A 13,004-nucleotide genomic window follows, 5' to 3' on the forward strand; every position below is an offset into this window, starting at 1 on the left:
TTATCCAAAAAATTGCCCCTTTGAGGGTTAGATTTAATGAAGCCAAGGCCAAATGGGTTGAAGTCCAGGACGTCATTCTTGCTGCAACCGATCGTGAGGCGTGGCTGGCACCCGGTGCCGCATTAGCCCGAGTGAACCACTCTGTAACTCATGATCATTCGACTAAAACTAGAACATACATAGGTCGAGTTGGCTGAACTCATTCCTTTTGTAACTATCATGGGCCAACATGGCCACAACTCATAATGTATAACTATAAGTGGGCAATATTGTATCACTGAACCATTTTTCTTAAAACATGTATACATATGGACCGTCAAGGACTCTGACATACTGTACAAAATGAACTTTTGTCCACAAAGCCTCTAAGAATACATAATCTTTATAAGGGTCGGGATAGGGTCTCACCATACCAAATAACACACGTCTAAATTATACTAACCAAACAAGCAACTCCGGAGCAAATGGGGTGCACCAACATCTTCCGCTGAGCTGATCGCCTACTTGGAGGACTCTCGACCTGTCTATCGAGACCTGCGGGCATGAAACGCAACGTCCCCAGGCAAAAGGAACGTCAGTACGAATACTGTACCGAGTATGTAAGACACATAAGTAAGTACATAACAGACATGGAAGAAATATAGAGTAAATGACTCAACATGTAGGTCTGGATAACTCTGTAAATCATGAAATAATTATAGTGTCATGCATATGCGTAGGAATGTCATGTCGTGCATAGGTACATATTTCATAACATCATCAGGCCTATGAGGGCATCCCATCATATCATCTCGGCCACTGTGGGCAAAATCATCAACGTATGCCAGCTGATCAGGTGGTGGTGCGTATATAACACCATAACTATTCCCATAGGTTGATTCGTGAGAAGGAAGAACTTACTTCTGAACAAAATCAGCTTTTCGTGGAACGAGACCAAACTATTTTCTGCCCTCGGAACTGGAAAGCAAAGCTACTAAGGCCGTTATTTTGGAGGCTCGTTAGCAGCAAAGCGAGCAAGAAGTGGTAACCCTTATCCAAGAATATATATATATATATATATATATATATATATATATATATACACGCGTATATAACGCTATCTGGTCGTGGGTCAATGTGCATGTATAAATGCATATAAAATACGTTAATAAAATCTCTCAGTACGTCATAAGGCCATTATGCTTCTGATTAATATCATGAAATAAATTTTACCAACTTACGTATTTTTGAGACCCATGAACAGATGATAAAATAATATGACATATGGGGAATCAAGAACATAAGCATCTCTAATATTTCTATGAATAGAGTCATGTATGGAAATTGTGTATTTTCTCGTTTCGTTTGTGTCGTATGGATCATGCCAAAATAAATAAGGGATAACCTTAGCATACCTGAATCCCTTATGCAATTGAGACTTGAGCCGCATGAACCAGTGAGATAGAAGGTAATGTTGTCGACTAGGGAATTATCAGAAGGTCACATAACTCATCTTTTGGCAATGAGAAATTGAAAAGGGAAAAAACATATCATCAAGATTAAAAAGGAGTTCATGGTTCCAAATGGGGTTGAGATTCTGAGGGACTACTCTGGTTTTGCTAAGTTGGTTTTCAAAATCAACTTCTACAAATGGATTGACTGATCCTTCACCATCTTGGGGCATAAGATCATGAGCATCTATTACTTATACTATGAGCTTCATTCTTCCCTTTTTTTTTTTTTGCAACTAAGAAATAACTCCTTTCAAGATATCTTAAACTGAACTCTCAAGTAACAAGATTCTAATATTTAACAAAGACAATAGTAAGCTAAAGGAAGGAAGTAAACAACTTTGTATTTTTTGTTTTTAGTGTGTAGTATCAAAGTGCAATGTACAAGAAAAGAATGATTTGATGAAGAAGCTGTTGAATAGTTCTAGAGGAAAGAATCTATGAAACAGAAATGAGGGAAAGGAATAAATTTTTGGCAAATTTACGGCTGACTAAGAAATATAGTCCATGTGTTATCTAATTTGGTTGCCTAAAATCAAGATTCATCATTTAATAATGCAAGGCTGCCACGTGTCACGACCAAATTTCCTCTCCATGTGATGCCGTGACGGCACCTAGTCTCTATAACTAGGTAAGCCTAACATTTTGCGGAATAATGAAATAAAAATATAAATTTAACCAATTATTCAAAAATACACAACAAATTCCAAAAATCGAAACATCGTGAATCACAAACTACAGAAGGAAAAATCTAGTGTCTCTATACGTCAGAGTCTAACAAGGAAAAATACAGAAGATAATGGACATGAGAAAGAGTAGAAGGGGACTCCGAGGTCTGCGGACGCGACAGATACACCTTGAAGTCTCCAAAACTGTCCCGGCTCACTAATAGTGTGGCTGATAAGGTGCACCTAGATTTGCACACGAAAATAACATGTGCAGCGAGTAGCATGAGCACACCACAATCGGTACCCAGTAAGTGCCAAGCCTAACCTCGATCGAGTAGTGACGAGGTCAAGTCAGGTCCCTACTGGTAAATATATAATAAAACAATATAGAGTGTAATACCGCAATAAAATAAAGGCTGAAATTTAACAACATGGAATCATAGAAGGTAACAACTCAGTACACAGAAACACAACAGGGGATCTCCCGAGATACTGTCTCGTAGTCCCAAACATAAATGTGCAGGGGGATCTCCCGGAATATCGTTCCATAGTGCCAAAGTAAATGTACAGGGGGATCTCCCGGAATTCTGTTCCATAGTCCCAAGGTAAATATGCAAGACAAAGGGATCTCCCGAAATACCGTTCCGTTGTCCCAAAGTAAATATGCAGTACAGGGGGATCTCCCGGAATACCGTTCCGTAGTCCCAAAGTAAATATGCAGCGCAAATGATAGAAATACAACATATCACAAAATTCTTACAATTTAGACTAAGTACCAGTCAGGGAAAAAGCACGAAATTCACTAAGCATGCAGCACATATTTCACATAAACAATTAAGACACGTAGATATGTTGTATTAAACTAAACATGATAGCTACACATATTGGAATAACTCAATTAAAAATGAAAAATAGATTAGTACTCATTAAAATGGTATAACTCAAAATAACAGGAAAACATGTTGATGCTCAGTAAGAAAAATTGGGTTTTACCACAACTAGCCCGTGTACATACTCGTCACCTCACGTACACGGCGCTCACATAGCACAATAGTTCCAAATCTTAAGGGGTTCCCCCCCCCCCACAAAGTTAGTCAAGCCACTTACCTCGAACCAAGCTCAATCAATCGGTCACAATGCCTTTCCCACAAATATCCGGCTCCTAATGGCCCAAATATTTCCAAAAGCAATTACATATCATATATACAACAATAATAGACTCATCTAACTAATGAAATCAACATTTTAACGAAAATTCCGAAATTTAACTCAAAATCGCCTGTAGGGCCCACGTCTCGGAACCCGACAAAAGTTACAGAATATAAACGCTCATCCAACCACGAGTCCAACCATACAAATTTCACCAAAATCCGACATCAACTCGAACCTCAAATCTTCAATTAAAATCTATGAAGATTTCTACCATTTTCAACCCAATCTTTACCCATTTGAACTTAACAATCTTTTCACAACCTTATTGGTATGTATACATAATAATCTTACCCCCAAGAATCATACTATTAATCACCCATCTTTACTCCAAACCCGAAATTGAAGAATTGAGGAAATAAATTCTTACCTCTTTGAAGCCCTAGCAAGATCCTTGTGAAATCTTCAAACCTTGAACAAGAAATTGATGGATAAATGACTAAGTTTTCACTTTCTCTCTCTAAAATGCTCTCACCTCTCTCTAAAATATCAGATGAAACCCTTCAAAATGACCCCTAATAGTGTTTTATAAGAATGGGGTCGGGTTTATAAAACCAGAAAAATGAAGCTCTGAAACAGGTTCTGTAGTACAACCTTTGTACTAATTGATCTACCTCGACACCACAAAACCTTAATTTTTCCTTAGCAAAATTTCTTCGGGTCACTACACATACGTCAACATCTGGTCAACATTTTCAACTAAATTTCAAAACCTTGGAACTAGGTATTCCAAATCATTCTAAAGCCTCACCGAACCCGAACCAATTACCCCCCGTCAAGTCACATAATAAATGTAAAGCATAAATTGAGCAGTAAATGGGGGAACATGGTTATAATACTCAAAACGATTGGCCGGGTCGTTACATTCTCCCCCTCTTAAACAAACGTTCATCCTCGAACGGGTTTAGAATAATACCTGGAGTCTCAAATAAGTGTGGGTATTTACTCTGCATCTCCTGCTCAATCTCCCAAGTAGCTTCTCCGACTGGCTGGCCTCTCCACTACACCTTCACTGATGCTATGTTCTTGGACCTCAGCTTTCGAACCTGCCGATCTAAAATAGCCACCGGCTCCACATCATAAGTCAAATTACTGTCCAGCTACACTGTACTGAAATCTCGAATATGAGACGGATCTCCGACATACTTTCAGAGCATGGATACATGGAACACTGGATGAACACCTGATAGACTTAAGCCACCTCTCCAATTTTCTTAAGTATCTCAAAAGTCCCAATATACCGAGGGCTCAAGTTGCCCTTCCTCCCGAACCTCATAACGCCCTTCATAGGCGAAACCCGGAGCAAGACTTGCTCTCCAATCATGAATGCCACATCGCGAACCTTCCTATCCGCATAACTCTTTTGTCTGGACTGGGTTGTGCGAAGTCTATCCCGAATTACATTCACCCTTTACAAGGCATCCTGAACCAAGTTTGTACCCAATAATCTGGCCTCGTCGGGCTCGAACCAACCCATTGGGGACCGAAATCGCCTACCGTACAGAGCCTCATACGGTGCCATCTGAATGCTGGACTGATAACTGTTGTTGTAAGCAAACTCTGCAAGTGGCAATAACTGGTCCCAAGCACCCCCAAAATCTATCACACACGCACAGAGCATATCCTTTAATATCTGAATAGTTGGCTTGGACTGCCCGTCCGTCTGAGGGTGAAATTTTGTGCTCAACTCAACCCTAGTACCCAAATCATTCTATACAACTCTCTAGAACCGTGATGTAAACTACGTACCCCGATCAGAGATAATAGATAATGGTATGCCATGAAGCATGAAGATCTCACAGATGTAGATTCGAGTTAGCTGCTCGGAAGAATAGGTAGTCATCACAGGAATGAAATGAGCCGACTTGGTCAGCCTATCCACAATCACCCAAACTACATCAAACCTACGCTGAGTACGTGGAAGTCCAACACGAAACCTATAGTGATCCACTATCATTTCCACTCCGGAATCTCTAACTTCTGAAGCAATCCACCTGATCGCTAATGCTCATATTTTACCTGCTCGCAATTCAGACATCGAGCCACATACTTTAGTATGTTCTTCTTCATTATCCTCCACCAGTAATGCTGTTTCAAGTCCTGATACATCTTTGCGGCACCCGGATGAATAGAGTACCGTGAACTGTGAGCCTCCTGGAGAATCAACTCACGCAAACCGTCTACATTGGGCACACATAGCCTGCCCTGCATCCTTAATGCACCATCATCTCCAATAGTGACCTCCTTAGCATCACCATGCTGGATCGTGTCCTTAAGGACAAGCAGATGGGGGGTCATCATACCGACGCTCCCTGATACGATCATAAAGAGAAGATCAAGAGATCACACAAGCCAATACTCGACTCGGCTCAGAAATATCCAATCTCACAAACTGGCTGGCTAAGGCTTGAACATCCTACGCCAATGGCCTCTCTGCTACTGGTAGATATGCTAAGCTCCCCAAACTCTCTGCCCGGCGACTCAAAGCATCAGCTACCACATTGGCCTTCCTAGGGTGATACAAAATAGTGATATCATAATCCTTAAGTAGCTCCAACCACCTCTGCTGGCGTAAGTTAATATCTTTCAGCTTAAACATATGATCGGTGTAAATCTCACAAGGAACACCATACAAATAATGCCGCCATATCTTCAAGGCATGAACAATAGCTGCTAACTCAAGGCCGTGGACAAGATAGTTCTTTTCGTGCACATTCAGTTGTCTGGACGCGTAGGCAATCACCCTACCGTCCTGCATTAACACCGTGCCGAGACCAATCCATGATGCATCACAATATACAATATAAGACCCTGAACCTGTAGGTAATACCAATACTGGGGTTGTAGTCTTGAGCTTCTGAAAGCTCTCATCACATTCCTCTGTCCACCTAAACGGAGCACCATTCTAGGTCAGCCAGGTCATAGGTGCTACAATAGATAAGAATCCCTCTACTTTGACTGTAATACTCCGCCAAACCAAGAAACCTCCGGATCTCTGTAGCTGAGGACGACCCAGGCCAACTTTGCACTACTTCAATCTTCTTCGGATCCACCTGGATCCCTTCACTCGATACTATATGACCCAAGAATGCCATTGAGTCTATCCAAAACTCACACTTTGAAAATTTAGCATATAACTTCTTTTCTCTCAAGGTCTGAAGTGCAGTCCTCAGGTACTGCTCATGATCCTCCCAACTCAGGGTATACCAGAATGTCGTCAATAAAAACAATGACGAATGAGTCAAGATAAGGCCGAAACACACTGTGCATCAAGTGCATAAAAGCTGTTGGGGCATTGGTCAACCCAAAATACATAACAAGAAACTCATAGTGACCATATCTGGTCCTGAAAGCAGTCTTCAGGATATCCAGCTCCCGAATCATCAACTGATAATAACCTAAACGTAAGTCAATCTTGGAAAACACTCTGGCACCCTGTAACTGATTAAATAAGTCATCAATACGAGGCAATGGATACTTGTTCTTCACTATGACTTTGTTCAACTGGCGGTAATCAACACATCTGCATAGAACTATCCTTCTTCTTTACAAATAAGACAAGAGCACCCTAAGGTGACACACTGGGCATAATGAAACCCTTATCAAGAAACTCTTGTACCTGCTCCGTCAACACCTTTAATTCAGGAGGAGCCATATGATATAGAGGAATAGAGATGGGCTGAGTGCCCGACAACAAATCAATGCCAAAATCAATATCTCTGTCGGGCGGCATGCCTGGAAGATCAACTGGAAACACATCTGGAAAGTCCCTCACTACTGGAACTGACTCAACTATAGGGGTATCAATACTGACATCTCTCACATAAGCTAGATACGCGTCACACCCCTTCTCAACCATTCGTTGAGCTTTAAGAAAAGAAATAACTTTGCTGGGAGTATACTCTAAGGTACCTCTCCACTCTAATCGCGGTAAACCTGGCATAACTAGTGTCACGCTTTTTGCCTGACAATCAAGAATAGCATAATGGGGCGACAACCAGTCCATGCCCAAAATAATATCAAAGTCCACCATGCTGAGCAATAATAAATCGGGTCTGGTCTCAAAACCACTAAGATCAATCAAACACGACCGATACACGCGGTCCAAAATAAGAGAATCTCCCACAGGATTAGATACATAAATAGGGGAACTCAAAGAATCTTGAGATACGCCCAAATACGGGGCTAAATAAGAGGACACATAAGAATATGTAGAGCCTGGGTCAAATATTACCGACGCATCTCTATGAAATACCGAAACAATACCTGTAATGACAGAATCAGAAGCAACTACCTCTGTACAAGCAGGAAGTGCATAATATCTGGCCTGGCCTCCCCCTCTAGGGCGACCTCTACCTCCCCAACCTCCACCTCGAGCTGGTTGAGCAGGTGGGGTGGCAGCTGGTGCTGTAATCATAGCCTGAGGACCCGGTGGAGCACGTTGTGGCTGAAAAGTCTATAGACGTGCACCCCATCCTAGTCCTGGGGCAATCCCTCACCATGTGGCAAGTGTCACCACACTCAAAACAAGCTCTGGGAGGGCGTGGCTGCTGCGACTGGCTCGGGCCAAGTCTGCTGGACTGGCCTCTAGGAACACCCCATGCATGAGGCACACTAGATACTGGCAGTGCATAATAAGGCTCCTGGGGTCTAGAAGGAGCTGGAACACCGCTGGAGGCTGGAAGAGCTGAATGAAGGGGGCGGATCACATTACCCTACCATGGCGAGCTGCTGGGGCACGAGCTCCCGAATAATAACCAACCTCTCGAGACCTCTTGGCCTCCCTCTCCACTTTATCCCGGGCAAACATGCCCTCAAATATCCTGGAAATACCCACAACTTGCTGATAAGAAATATCCATCTCCGATTACCTGGACATACTACTCCGGATGCTGGGATGGAGACCCTCAATAAACCGTCGAACCCTCTCTCGAACTGTGGCAACTAAGGCCGGTGCATGTCGGGCCAAATCACTGAAACGAACTGCATACTCTGACACAGTCATAGCACCCTGGCAGAGCTGCTCAAACTCCGTGCACCATGAGTCCCTGAGGCTCTGAGGGACATATTCTCTCAAAAACATGTCCGAGAACTGAGTCCATGTAAGTGAAGCTGCCTCAGCCGGACTACTCAACTCATAAGCACGCCACCACTGATAAGCAGCTCCTATAAGCTGAAATGTGGTAAAAGAAACCCCGCTCGTCTCCACTACGCCCATAGTAGGAAGAATACGATGACACTCCTCCAGAAAACCCTAAGCATCATCTGTAGCCAATCCGCTGAAAGTAGGTGGGTGGTACTTCTTGTACCTCTCAAGTCTGAGTTGCTCCGCCTCAGAAGTTGCTGCCCTAACCTCGGGCTGAGCAGGAGTTACCGAATGTATTCGTACAATCTTTGGAACCTCGTTGACCTGAACCCGCTGCTCTGGAGTACCAACAACGGGAGTCTGTGCTCCTCCCCCGGCCTGAGATGTGGCAGGAGCAAGTGGAATCAATCTAGCCTGAGCTAAGGTGCTGAACATGCTCAGAATCTGGGCTAGAGTCTCCTGGAGGGCTGGTGCAGGAACATGTATCTCAAGTGTCTGCCCTCCAGCTTGAGCTAATGGGGGCTCCTCTGTAGCTGCTCGTGCGGGTGCTCTGGCTGCACCTCGTAGACGTCCTCAGCCTCTACCCCGGCCCCGACCTCTCGCATCTCTAGTAGGGGCGCGGGTACCTGGTCACTAGATCCACTTGTACATGTCCTCACCATCTGGGAGGAATAGAATACACAAGTTTATAATCTTTGAAGTCAACAAGTTTTTCGCACGACAAGGAATCAAAGTAGTAAAATTTTCCTAACAGTTTCATAACCTCCCGAGGATAAGTACATACGTCTCTGTACCGATCCGCGAGACTCTACTAAACCAGTTTTTGACTCACGACACCTGTGAACCTAAGGCTCTAATACCAACTTGTCACGACCCAATTTTCCCTCCTTGTGACGTCGTGGCGGCACCTAGTCTCTACAACTAGGTAAGCCTAATATTTTGCGGAATAATGAAATAAAAATATAAATTTAACCAACTATTCAAAAATACACAACAAATCCCAAAACTCGGAACATCGTGAATCACAAACTACAGAAGGAAAAATCTAGTGTCTCTATACGTCAGAGTCTAACAAGAAAAAATACAGAAGATAATGGACATGCGAAAGATTAGAAGGGGACTCTAAGGTCTGCGGACGCGACAGATATACCTTGGAGTCTCCAAAACTGTCCCAGCTCACTGATAGTTCGGCTGATAAGGTGCACCTGGATCTGCACACGAAAAAAATATATGCAGAGAGTAGCATGAGTACACCACAATCGGTACCCAGTAAGTGCCAAGCCTAACCTCGGTCGAGTAGTGACGAGGTCAGGTCAGGGCCCTACTGGTAAATATATAATAAAATAATATAGAGTGTAATACCGCAATAAAATAAAGGCTGAAATTTAACAATAATGGAATCATAGAAGGTAACAGCTCAGTACATAGAAACACAACAGGGGATCTCCCGAGATACCGTCTCGTAGTCCCAAACGTAAATGTGCATGGGGATCTCCCGGAATATCGTTCCCTAGTCCCAAAGTAAATATGCAGATCCTCTCCCGGAATACCGTTCCGTAGTCCCAAGGTAAATATGCAAGACAGGAGGATCTCCCGGAATACCGTTCCGTAGTCCCAAAGTAAATGTGCAGTACAAGGGGATTTCCCGGAATACTGTTATGTAGTTCCAAAGTAAATATGCAACGCGAATGATAGAAATACAACTACATCACGAAATTCTTACAATTTAGACTTAGTACCAGTCAGGGAAGAAGCAGGAAATTCACTAAGCATGCTGCACATAGTTCACACAAACAATTAAGACACGTAGACATGTTGTATTAGACTAAACATGATAGCTACACATATTGGAATAACTCAATTAAGAATGAAAAATAGATTAGTACTCATTAAAATGGTATAACTCAAAATAACAGGAAAACATATTGCTGCTCAGTAAGAAAAATTGGGTTTTACCACAACTAGCCCGTGTACGTACTCGTCACCTCACGTACACGGCGCTCACATAGCACAATAGTTCCAAATCTTAAGGGGATTTCCCCCCTCCCCCAGAAAGTTAGGCAAGCCACTTACCTCGAACCAAGCTCAATCAATCGGTCACAATGCCTTTCCCACGAATATCCGGCTCCAAATGGCCCAAATCTAGCCAAAAGCAATTACATATCATAAATACAACAATAATAGACTCATCTAATTAACGATATCATCATTTTAACGAAAATTCTGAAATTAATTCAAAATCGCCCATGGGGCCCACGTATCGGAACCCGACAAAAGTTACAGAATATGAACGCCCATCCAACCACGAGTCCAACCATATAAATTTTACCAAAATCCGACATCAACTCGAACCTCAAATCTTCAATTAAAGTCTATGAAGGTTTCTACCATTTTCAACCCAATCTTTACCCATTTAAACTGAACAAGCTTTCTACAACCTTATTGGTATGTATACATAATACTCTTACACCCAAGAATCATACAATTAATCATCAATCTTTACTCCAAACCCGAAATTGAAGAATTGAGGAAATAAATTCTTACCTCTTTAAAGCCCTAGCAAGATCCTTGTGAAATCTTCAAATCTTGAACAAGAAATTGATGGATACATGACTAAGTTTTCACTTTCTCTCTCTAAAATGCTCTCACCTCTCTTTAAAATATCAGATGAAACCCTTCAAAATGACCCCTAATAGTGTTTTATAAGAATGGGGTCGGGTTTATAAAACCAGAAAAATGAAGCTCTGAAACAGGTTCTGTAGTACAACCTTTTTACTAATTGATCTACCTCGACACCACAAAACCTTAATTTTTCCTTAGCAAAATTTCTTCGGGTCACTACACATACGTCAACATCTGGTCAACATTTTCAACTAAATTTCAAAACCTTGGAACTAGGTATTCCAAATCATTCTAAAGCCTCACCGAACCCGAACCAATTACCCCCCGTCAAGTCACATAATAAATGTAAAGCATAAATTGAGCAGTAAATAGGGAAACATGCTTATAATACTCAAAACGACTGGCGGGGTCGTTACACCACGTTGGTGGTTATCTATCCCCAACATTTAACCAACATCTTAATTAATTAATCTCTAATTATTTAATAAAATAATTAACCTCCCATTAACCAATAATCAACCAATTACCCAAATAATTAAGAATGGTCTCAAATTACTTAAAATAGTACTCACTTTAACATATTTTATATAACTTACTATAATATACTTTACTATCATGGTCATATGGTACCATATAAAATAACTACATACACTATTATTTTATTAAAACATCCATGTAAAAATACATATATTTTCTCAACTTCTAATTTTTCTAATCTTATATAAAGAGTAAAAAAAAAATTCGTACGCTTAATTCTTAAAATGGTAAAAAGAATAACCTTCTTTTCTTATGCAAAAATAATTTCTATCTTTACAATAAAAAAAATCTCATAAACTTTCTTATATTATATGTATAATTTATCATATCCGAAAATAGTAATAATGGTAACTATTCAAAATTATACTTATAAAATTTTTACTAAAATACTTCACTTATTAAAGTACGGGATGTAACATGCTCTTTAGTTCAACTGTCCACGACCTTGACGTCAACCTCAAATCTGCTAGGTCCGCCCGGGAAAGCCTTTTTGTCGAGGTTACCCAACTCAAAGAAGAACTTAAGTGCCGGGTGGCTTCCCTCGTTGTTGAAAAAACTTATGACATGTATGGCATGAGGAGAAAAATCTTGGAAGAGGCCAAAGTTGATATCATCGACTTTGATGCCGAAATTGCTAAGGCTCGGGAGCTTGAGTTAGCTGCTAAAAATGGACTCTCGGCGCAGTCTGATGCTCCTGGTTCTTCTGGTTCCGGTTCTGAGTTTTCGGGAACTGAAGAGGGATCGGAAGGCGACGATGCTGAAGACCAAACTAGGGAAAACGTCGAGCCATCGGTGGACCCACCTACTTCTCCCGGGGATGCAGACACTTCTCTTTCTCTTGGTTTCGGAGGCGCTGTAGTTTAGCTTTTCTTTTCTTTTTCCTATTTTGAACTTTTACCGTTTTGGCACGTTCTTGTAAATAAATTCATATTTTTTCTCAAGTATCATTTGAGTCTTACTTTCGTTTGAATATCCTTGTAAGTCTTTCATTTTTGCATTTGCTCAAGAATTCTGCGCATGTTTTCCTGTTCGTGCTTTACTATGTGTAGTCTCGAATGTGTTTTCCTCGAAGCACTTTGGTTCCGAGCATTATCCCTTTTACGTGAGGGTTTCTATAAGTATTTGCGTAAGTTTACCTTTTGTGTCCTTTTCATATGTGGTTTTGGGTGCATGTTTCCTCGATGGCATCTTTGATTTCGGGCATAAATTCTTCCGTAACCAACCCTTTAACGTGAGGGTTTTTATAAGAGAGGGTCCTCTTATGTTTATTGTGCTCTTTAAGAGGATGCCTCCTATTCATTACGACACTAACATTTGAAGTACTTGTTTAACTTTCAAATGACAAAGTTTATTCATCGTTCAGAGAAGAAACAAGATAAAAACAAAAGGATT

At 41.4% G+C, this 13,004-nt stretch overlaps 1 long non-coding RNA gene across 1 annotated transcript; it reads right to left on the reverse strand.

The window, feature by feature from the left end:
- Positions 1-269: 269 nt before the first annotated feature.
- Positions 270-1,932, reverse strand: LOC138900804 (uncharacterized). Its single transcript, XR_011412083.1, has 2 exons — positions 1,395-1,932; positions 270-534 (listed from the first exon to the last, which is right to left on the reverse strand). It is a non-coding gene; the product is annotated as an uncharacterized lncRNA (long non-coding RNA).
- Positions 1,933-13,004: the final 11,072 nt, after the last annotated feature.

Source organism: Nicotiana tomentosiformis, chromosome 11 (assembly GCF_000390325.3).
Source record: "Nicotiana tomentosiformis chromosome 11, ASM39032v3, whole genome shotgun sequence".
NCBI lineage: Eukaryota > Viridiplantae > Streptophyta > Magnoliopsida > Solanales > Solanaceae > Nicotiana > Nicotiana tomentosiformis.